The sequence below is a fragment of the Astatotilapia calliptera genome, chromosome 12, assembly GCF_900246225.1.
Source record: "Astatotilapia calliptera chromosome 12, fAstCal1.2, whole genome shotgun sequence".
Classification (NCBI taxonomy): Eukaryota; Metazoa; Chordata; class Actinopteri; order Cichliformes; family Cichlidae; genus Astatotilapia; species Astatotilapia calliptera.
Window position 1 is genome coordinate 5,940,537 of NC_039313.1, and position 10,583 is coordinate 5,951,119.

At 39.3% G+C, this 10,583-nt stretch overlaps 1 long non-coding RNA gene across 1 annotated transcript; it reads left to right on the forward strand.

Moving 5' to 3' along the window:
- The first annotated feature begins 2,792 nt into the window (after window positions 1-2,792).
- On the forward strand, window positions 2,793-3,279 carry LOC113034163 (uncharacterized). The gene is made up of 2 exons (XR_003274125.1): window positions 2,793-3,010; window positions 3,089-3,279. It is a non-coding gene; the product is annotated as an uncharacterized LOC113034163 (long non-coding RNA).
- Window positions 3,280-10,583: the final 7,304 nt, after the last annotated feature.

The following is a 10,583-nucleotide window of genomic DNA, read 5'->3' on the forward strand; positions in this document are numbered from 1 at the left end:
GATAGATAGATAGATAGATAGATAGATAGATAGATAGATAGATAGATAGATAGATAGATAGATAGATAGATAGATAGATAGATAGATAGATAGATAGATAGATAGATAGATAGATAGATTCACAGTTGGCATAAACATACTGACTGCTTCACGTATCAGCACTGCATAAGGATCGATCGAAACATAATTTTAAGCTACATGGGCGTAGACCCTTAAAGGACAGGATATTTTGGGGCAGTTTTGATGATGGAAATAAAGCTGTGAAAATAAAATAAAAATCAAATGTTTATCCTGCTTCTTCTGCCTTCATTGACGCATGAGTCAGGACACAACTCTGCAGAGGAATGATGTTGTCAAACAAGACTCTGATCTAACTATCCAGCTTATTATCTGATAGCGATCTCCTCAGGCAGATTCGATTGCCTTCACAATGTCTCCAACTTAATCACAGCATTCTCTCCCTCCCCTGCCTAGATTATCCCCTCCTACTGAGGAATCAATTTGCCTGTCACTGAAACGTGGTCCATGCCTAAAGAGGGTGAAGGAAAGTCTCTTTGATGCAGGTAACTGGAATTCAATTATGTTCCCGTGGCGGCATGAAACTGGAATGTGAAACAATAGAGGGATAAAGGATAAAGAAAGGGAAAAAATGGAGGAGAGAAACATGCTTGTCAATGAGCATGCACGTGTATTGAGTTTGATAAGACACTTTTTGCATGTTCAGAAATTTCATGTAAATTAATAACTAACAGAATTATCATCCTTACCTCAAACTTGCCAAAGTTACCTTGGTGAGTCTTTGATTTTCCAGCTAGCACTGCTAGCAAGTTGTTAGACTGAGATTAGATGTGGTTCAGATATTACCCTGCATGATGGATGAATAAGGAGCTTTTTGATCTCTTCCTGCAGTGTGCCCTGCAGGAGGTCAAAGTTGCCACTTATCATTTGAAATATCTCAACATTTATTCCCTGAATTAGCATAAAACTTGGTAAAAAATTCAAGTGTATTTCCTCAGGGTTCCTCTAGGGCCACCATGGGGTACACATTTGTAGTTGTGTGTGATGAGTCTCAACAGTCCTTGGATGGACAACCATTTTATATCTCTCGCTCTCATTTTAAATGCTTTTCATCCAACTTGAGACATGGTGCCAAAATAATCATGTATTGAAATATACATGAGCGAATTCAACAGCAGCAAGATCTTGGTTTAAGTGCAACTTCCAAGGGAAATTTAAAAAGTTTTTCGAAACCTTTCAGGCAAAGTTTTTCAGTCTGTGTTATTAATATTATCAAATTTGAAAGGTGATTTTCTACATGCAGACCTCAATCTCGATGGTGATTTGGAATTAATGTTGGGACAGTGCTTTAAGATGATTGTCTAAATAAATGTTCCAGGCTTGTTTCAACAAGACATTTGTGCAATCATCTGATAACAATCTGAATTTATTCCAGTACTTTTGTTTTATGGCAAATTCGTTATGGTAATACGTCTTCAAAACTCACTATCTCATAAGCCTAATAACTTACTTGTAATTAAGTACTAACAGTTGACACTAAGCTGGTAAGCAAGATGCTTATAAGACATTATTTTGACAGTTATATTATATTGGCATGATAATGTGCATTTTATGCTAACGCATTGGTCTGTCTAAATATAAATGTAAAAAAAGTTGTTTAAAATGAATAATCAGACCTCATATTACCATTTCACCCCAATAGATCACTCTGCTTTCAGACTGATGCCTTACTTGTGGTTCTTAGGGTATTTCAGAGTAGGATGGGAGGCGGAGCGCTCAGCTTTCAGTTTGGATTCAGGAGACAGACACCACCTCTACTTTTAAGATTAGGCTTTAAAAACTTGTGATAAAACATATAATTAGGTCTGAATCAGGTGACCTCAACAACTAACCAAGCTATGCTGCCATAGGCCTAGGCTGCTGGCAACTTCCCATGATGCATGGAGCATTTCTTCTTCACTCCTTTTCATGTAATCTTCATTCCCAACTGGTGACTCAGCTTCCTTGAATCTTGTCATAACCAAGTTCAGGGAGGTTCAGTTAATTTCTGATAAAAAGGAGTTTTTCCTTTCCACTATCGGCAAGTGCTTGTTCATAGGGAACTGTCTAAATGTTGGGTTTTCTCTCTATTATTGTATAGTATTTACCTTAAAATGTAAACCACCTTGAGGCCTATTCTGCTTTGTTTTTTTCTTAGCTAAATTAAAAGGCTTGAGAACATTCAGTCAATCAAGTTATTTGTCTGAAATTTCTGGTTGACCCTGCAGCTGTTCTACTTGCCTGTTTTATTAGACTGGACAAGGCAGGAGTTTCCATTATCGGCGCTTTGTTAGCTAACATGCTAAAGGAGTTGTTAAAAACTTATCTCTGCACTTTAACATCACATGTTGGTCAAGGTGGTTAGTAGGAGAACATTCATCTGCTAAGATGATAAATCATAGAGTGCATTCTTGCTAATACTAGCTCTGTTTCCTCATAAAGCACAGACCATATAACTGAGCTCGAAGCAGCGTTTTTACTACTCTCTCATCTGTCTCCTGTTAGAGATTTATCGAAAATAAATGTACAAATCACCAGGCCTTGCAGATTTAGCAGCTCAAGCCACTGTTAACAGGACGTAGGCACTCAAACATTTGAGGGATGCTACAGATTTCAGTGGAACTGGATACAAGCAGAGTCAAGCTTGCCTCCAAAGGCAATTGTCATGGCCTGGGTCTAGGGACCCAGGGCTCAGGCATTTTCAGTGTATGTTTATGTTTATGTTTTCCGTGTTGTATTGGTTTGCTCTCCATCTCTCCATGTGTCTCTGTGTGAGCTTCCGGAGGTGTGGGTTCGCTGAGGAGACTGCGAACCCGGAAGTGGTCTACTCGAGAGACGGCCGCACCTGCCGCTCGTCGTCCTCTGCCAGCTGCAGCAGATTACGCTCGTCTAGGAACGGCATTTAGGACTGCAGCTGAGCTGAGGCCGACGCTGGATCCTTGAGTCAGAACTCGTCAGTACTGCCGTGAGCTTTTACGTAACCTCCGCGGAAACAGATCCCCTGCTAACCCTCTGCCTTTTGTGTTACCAGGAATCGGGAGCGGAGTACGCCTCTAAAGTCACGGTGTGGGAATTGGAGTTTTTTGGAGTCGCCACCTTTCACTTCTCACGGACATCTGCACTGTGTGGGATTCAGGGAGAATCACCACGGGACCACAGTGCTGGGATTTTGTATATAGTTGTGTGTTTTTCACCTCCTGTAAATAAATCCACTGTCCTTCACTTAGAGTCTCGCGTTTGGGCCCTGCTTTCACTGTCACTCCACGGTCTGCCATCGCAGCCCGTGACAGCAATAGCCACAAGACGGCATGAATTTAAATATATGATCAAACAGACCAGAACCCTGATGACCAAATGCTGTTTGAGATGACAGGAGAGAAATGTCCATTCTTAGATTTCACTGGACAAGCACTGCTCTCCTCGCATTCCCTGATTAAATACCACTCTCTGATTCTTATCAAAAAAAAACAAGACAAAAAACCCCAACTGAAATAAATCAAAATAAGATCCCCCAGACCTTCACTTTGCTGCTTTTATGTATGAAATTACTCTATACTCTTGTCTTGCTGACATTGTTATGTATCCTTGGATTTTGTCCAAATAATGACCCACTGCCTAACCCTCTGACCTCCAGCTGACCTGTTACTTGCTACTACTAGTCAATTAACTTTTTCAATGAAATACAGATACCGCCACCACCCTGGCCCATCACTTGGCCCACTCATGCATAGGGCACTTGGGGTCGAATGCCAGACCAATAAATCTGACCAGAAAATGGAGATCTGCTCAACCCTGTTTACTTTAAAGAGCCCTCTCTGACTCTCTCTCTCAAACTGATTCATAGCCCCAGGCGTGAAGGATGATGGAAGGCTGACTGAACAATGAACACCTGTGTGTGAGTGTGTGTGCATGCATGTGCCTAGCCAAGCAGAAAGAATGACCTTGCCAACCCTGATGTCTCCAGTGACTGTTGGAGAATTCATTGACAGTCTTTGACTACTGTTTCTTTTGCTGGAGCATCCATCTGGGTCTGTTCTGAAGGCACACATTTCCTTTCTGTTTGCATTAGCATGCACCTTGGGTGTGTGCAGATGGAAACAACAAAGAAGTTTAAATTCCTTAGGATATACTGAAGATACATTATTAATCAGATTTGTGCTGTGCATATGACAACTTGAATACCAAGATATTGCAAAGATATTGCCGATGATGTTTCTACCATCACATTTATATGCAGTCTATGCTTAAAGAAAACTAGCCGGGGAATAAAGAGACAATATGAACTAAATTCTAAGACTAAAGTCACTGACATCGTCCTTTCAAATCCAGTTGCATCCAATTTAAAAGTTTTCATGGCAAGATGCATTTTAATGTTAAGTATAGCAAGGTCAGGTGGGAGGCAGAGGCAGCCTAAAGCTACTCTCTGCCAAAGCAAATCAACCCAAAAAATCAGATTCTGTATAAACAAAATGCAGTTTGGGACAGATACAAGAAAGATGCCTTCTGCTGCCAAAAACATCTAAAATTACATTCCCTTCTGCTTACTTAGAGACTAATCAGAAATGAAGGAAGTTATTCATTTACCCACAAGAAGCCTATTATCAGAACAATTTTTTCTCCATTTTTGTCTTTTCAGTCACAGTGGCGATTTAATAGCAACAAAAAATGTAGCAGAAACAATTCTAGGCAGACCAACTTTGACTTAAACACATAATAAAAACTAATTAACTACTCAATCCATAACACTCCCTGCAGAGCCTGTTCCTCAACGGATTCTCTCCAGTCAAAAAATTCTGATCCTGTGAAAATGTAATTATGTAGATCTTGAATTTAATACAAACTGTCTACCTTATAAGATATCCAGGAAGAAAAATCGTCTCATATTGAAGCCATCTTTTGTTTCCCTCAGGGAACAATGGTTATATGCATAAACTTCACTTTAATAGTTAGCTGTCAGCACAGAAAACACCTTCAGTTATTTAGGCAACAGTGGTGGAAAACATATTCAGATACTGTAGTTAAGTTCATACACACCAAAGGGAAAAGAAAAGTCAACTGCAAGTGAAAGTTCCACATGGAGAATCCTACAGAAAATATAGTTGCTAGGAATACGGCAAAAGTACTGTTTTTATCCTTCTGACTAATTTCGGGCCCGATTAGCTTATTAATTACTGAAGCATCGGTATGCAAGCAGCGTGTCACGCCTCTATCTTCTGGAGTTAGAGCCAGTTTGAACTACTATACAGGGTTTTATAAACAAGAACATCAGATAAACTTGAACGTTTGTCAGATGATTAATAGCAGAGGAAAGAAGAGAAAGCATTTTATTATACACAAATCTGTTTTCAGTTTTTCTCTAATGCTGACTGGTGCTCTTGGTGAGATATTAGACTACTTGAACATTTGCTGAAATTAAACCATGTGAGCTGTTAATGATTCACAGATATCTGAAACACCAGACAACAATCGCTCAGTGCTTTAATTTTTAGCTTTTAACAAAAAAAGAAGCTTTTTTTGTATCTGCTGTGAGACATGTCAGCTATGTGTCATATAATAAGGAACAGAATGCACAACATGAAAAATGAAGTGAAGGGACAGCATTGAAGCCCCAGAACTGCAGAGAACTGCAGAGCATTTCTGGATCCTCAAAGACAAATTTATGATACGCAGAATTTAACGCGTGAACTAAATTCATTCAACTTTCATACAAATGTAATCAGGCACATTCATCTCTTCCTGTCTCTCTCTCTCTGTCTCAGTCCTGTGTGTGGTAAAGTTTAGCTGACCCTCCTAACTATTACTGTCATCACCCTCTCTAATGTCAGGCCCTTTGCTGTGCTAAACGAAGCCACATTTCACCACCATATCAGGAATCCACGGACTCGGACACCTAATGCTTTTAACTCCGATACACCTGTGTGTCCCACAACATCACAGGCCATTTCCCCTCTCCTCAGACAAACAAGAACAAGCACCAACACACACACACACCATCCCTTAGACAAATGGTAACTTTTCTTTTTCACTGAGAGTCGACTTTGTTACTGATGAATGATGGACCTTGTTTCACCATTAAGATCAGAAGGATACATTGCTTTGCTTTTTCATTACTTTGGTAATCAATGCATCTTTGAAGAGAACGGGTATATTTAAAAAGACAAATGCTGCCTCAAAATTCTGCTATTATCTGTCATATTATCATATATTACCTATCAGTGACTATCTAAAATGCATAGGCACATAATTTATGAATTAATTTTAACAAACAACCTAAAATCACTCTTTGTACAGTAACATTTGCATCGGTCATTAGTCCTAACTTTCTACACAATGTTATAAGTGACACTCAGATCCATCTCAAAAGTCATCAATACAGTGTATATAAAAGAAGGCTGTAGCATTTTTAACTCACATTTTAAAGCCCCAAATTTAGCATTATCATTATCATGGAGCCAGAAGATTGTATGTTTTTTAGATACACTGGATCCTACCTGCTAATTAGGGCTAAGTAACAATTCAAATGAGCTAGTAGAATTTTAATCAGACAAACTGGAACACGCACTCAGGGGAGTAAACCACATAGCAAGCCATAGCATTTGTCAGATAGTTACACTGCATCTTCCAAATGTTAAAAGGGTGGCTCCTGTGGCACAGACTTGTTATACTCAGCCATACAGTTAGCCTCTATGAGATGCTGTTATTGAATCTTTGTAGTTGGTGTAACTTTGTTGGGTTTTTTGGTGTTTTCATTTCTTTGGTGAAGAGGACCCATTTCCAACAATAAAACCTAGGTATGATGATTCATATCTTGAGTCTGAAGGTGCAGAGATTAATTTAAATGTCTCGCCATGGCTTGCAACATATGTTTGTGGCCAATCTCCAGCCAAATATGTAAAAGTAGGAAGGGAGATGTCTCCTACTGAACATGCTGGCTTTCACAAACTGCAAACCCACTGCTCTGTTTTTTTCATAGATTATTTTATCAGAGAATAGTATCCTTTCTTTCTATTTAATAACCTCAAAAAATGACTCTGTACCTTTAAGAACTTGTCATTTGAAATGAAGAGCTTACTTTCAACTCCTGTTTATTTTGAAAAGCAGCATCCATAAAGCGCAGCTTTATCAATGGCCATTGACGGCCCTTCCTAAGATTATTTTGGTCCTGAAATGTAACTAGAAAATTAAAAATATTCATCCTCTTTTCATTCCACACCATGATGGACCGTATCAGTGCAGAGCAAACTAAGGACACATTTTTCCTTAATTTCAACTCTTCTGTTTTAATCATTTAAAGGCTAAGACTTCTCTTTAGGCTAAACTGTCATAACACCGACGAAGACAGTGGGTGTCCGTGAATGCAAAAGCATGAACTAATGGTTAAACCAGCAGAAAAATATTCCCCATCCCGTAGACACATTACAGGGTTTTGACACATCTTTTTTAAATTGCAGTTATCAAAACTATGAGAACTCCTGTTTCATAGTAAAACAAACCACAAAGGGCTACCTCGTCCAAAAGTCACATGCGAAATACATATAATGCAGTAAAACTAAGTCACTTTACTATACCTAAATTACCTGTCTGGGATTTTGTATCAAATAAAATCCCAACACTGTGATGCATTTATGATCCACAAACATTGTTGTCTGTATAACTAAACTACCACCACTTTGGTGTTCTGTAAAAGGTCATGACTTTTCTTGAAACCTGTGATGCTGCAAAGTGCAGTCTGCACCAAAACCAACATAATGTTCTTTCCCCAGGCACACTCGCTCACTGTGTCTAATGCATATTTTAACAGCTGTTATTCAGCCCACTTCATAAAACCACTCACAATTTATAAATGAAAGAAGGCCAACCAGAACTATGGACATTTAGGCGTTTAAGGATAAAAAGAAAAAAGGGAAGAGAAAAAAAAGCATAATTTCCTCTATGCACACACACACATAAACACACGCAGTTACAGGAACACATACTCTTAGTTTCCTTGGCAGTGCTTTTTGCTTGGGTTAAATGTAACTTCAGAAAGGCCAGGGTGCGCAGGCCTCCCAGACTTCAGCTCAGCCCACATAATTCTCCTTGCATCATTACCGCTGCAGAAACCTTGAGCCAATAAACAGCTCAGTGGCAATGCTCTTATTTAAAGGCAAGAGGGGAAATGGAAAAATACACACACATAGCAACACAAATGCTCCGTCTGCCATGCTACCCAGCAAACACTTGTACATTAAAATGCAATAACATGCTTTAAGATTCAGAATCATACCACACACACACACACACACAGACACACACACACAAACAGTTTAAACACAAGGGAACACACTAGTGTGCACACGCACACACACTCTTCATTAAATTCCAAGCAGGCTGAATTTAGATCTGAGAGGTGTAATTAATAGTTGGAATATACACTTAGCGCTATTAAAGTCAACCCTCAGGACTTTTCACTGTAGAGGAACTTTCAAATAATTAAAACCTGTAATCAGATCCATGCACAAGTGGCCGGTGCACGTCTAAAGATAGATGTGTGCTTCTTGTTTCTCCTCATCCCAAGACAATATTCATCTCTGCAGAGGAAAGGAAATGAGGAATAAATAAAAGAAGACATTGGCAGCAGCGGAATAATTATACGCCACTCTATCCAATCTACATAAATAAACGCTCACCAGGCGAGAGGGAGAGAGAGGGAGAGGGGGGAGCGCTTACGGTTATGGTTAAAATCATTTTTCAGGCCGCGGCCCACTGCGATTTGAGGCGTGTTTATGGCTGCAAGCATGTTTTACATTGTAGATGAAATATTTGGTTTAGTTTGGCCGGGCAACAGCCGGTGAGTCACAGCGCAGGATTGATGCTGAGTGTGTATCCTACTGTGACATTAACCATTCATCTCTAACCTACAGCAAAGCAACACCAGGAACTCAACGAGATTTCCTTAAAGCATTATTGGATGATCTATTTTTAATGTGCCTCGAGGACCTCCTCTGACCTGCCATGTGATAACTGTTTTAAAAGATATGGCCTGGCCCTATAATTCTAATGCAAGTTAGTCACAAGTGGCTTTGTAAATGGGTTGGAGCTGGATGTGGACCTCACCACACCCGGTTCTGCACTTATGATAAAGTACCGTCGTAAGACAAACATCCTACAGGGACAGAACACCAGTTTGCAGTTCGAAAAACGTTAATATTTCAGTGTAGCAGTGTCACGGTGGCGCCGCCAGCATTTACATTTGGTCACGGGAAATGGAAAATTTTCACTTTAATGAAAGAAACTAAAAATGGCTCGGTTATTGTTTAGTGACGCCTCAGTTAGTTATTATCTTAATAGGATATAGTATTGCTGTGGATCTTACACATGTAGCCACTGTAATTACACCGTTGTTCCAATTATAGGTGGAGCTAAGGGGTCTTAGTTTTCGTGACAAAGCACTAGAGTCCCCCTGGGAACAACCAAAGTGGAGGTTTGAGGGTTATCTCATTCCAATATGTAAACAATACACTTTGAGAAGTAATTCAGTTAAAATAAACCCACATTTATCTGTTATTATTATTATTGTAGGGTCTTTACCTTGCAATGTAAAGTGCTTTGAGGTGACTGTTGTTGTTATTTGGCGCCTTATAAATAAAATTGAACTCAACCCAACTGAAGTGACTTGTAGTGCCAGTGAAATATGCTGAGAAGACTTTTGAGTGACTGTGGGAACACAAGAATGGGAGGAATAATAAGAATGTCACTGTGTGACAAAGAGTATGGATATGAGACTGCTCTAAAAGCAAATCAGGAGTTGCCATGGCAATCAGCAGGTGCCTCTCTAACACTAAAGTGTCATTTTAAAACTGAAATTTATTCATTTTTTTATTGGAAATTGGACCTGAAATTGATTCCTGATCCTATACGGAGTTAGTTTGGTCTCTCACATACAGAAACTCTGAAATCAGCAGTGGCTGAATGTGAGCACATTCTCTCAAGTTCTGCAGAAATTTGAGGCTTTATTTGGGTCATTGCATGAGGCAAATACTGTATTTGTTACTCAGCCTGGCATCTTTAGGTAAATGTTTCAATAAAAAAGGTTGTGCACGCAAAACATATAAAGGAGCCTGCAAAAAAAGAAGAACACTTGTTTTGCTGAAACTACCAAAAGGACTCTTATCGTGCAGCGTGTGTCTGTTCTTCCAGTTAATCCACAGATTCTTTCTGCTTCCTCCCACAGCCCAAAGATGGAATGATAATGAGCAGATTCATCCACAGTGATGGAGGAATAATGCAATCATTAGCTGCAGTTGGATTAAAAAATGAACTTTAATTTAAATAAGTGTAACAATAGAATCTTGCTTTACTTGAATGCATGAGCAATAATAATGTAATGATACACTATTTCATAGCACAGCCTACAACATGGTGGGCTTTTTTTTTCTTGAAAGTACATTTTTATGATAATACAAATGTCACTCCAGGGCTTTTGTTTAAACAGGGGGACTAGTTTTATTACTGTGTGCTGTATTGGTGTTTTTGATAAGGCTGCA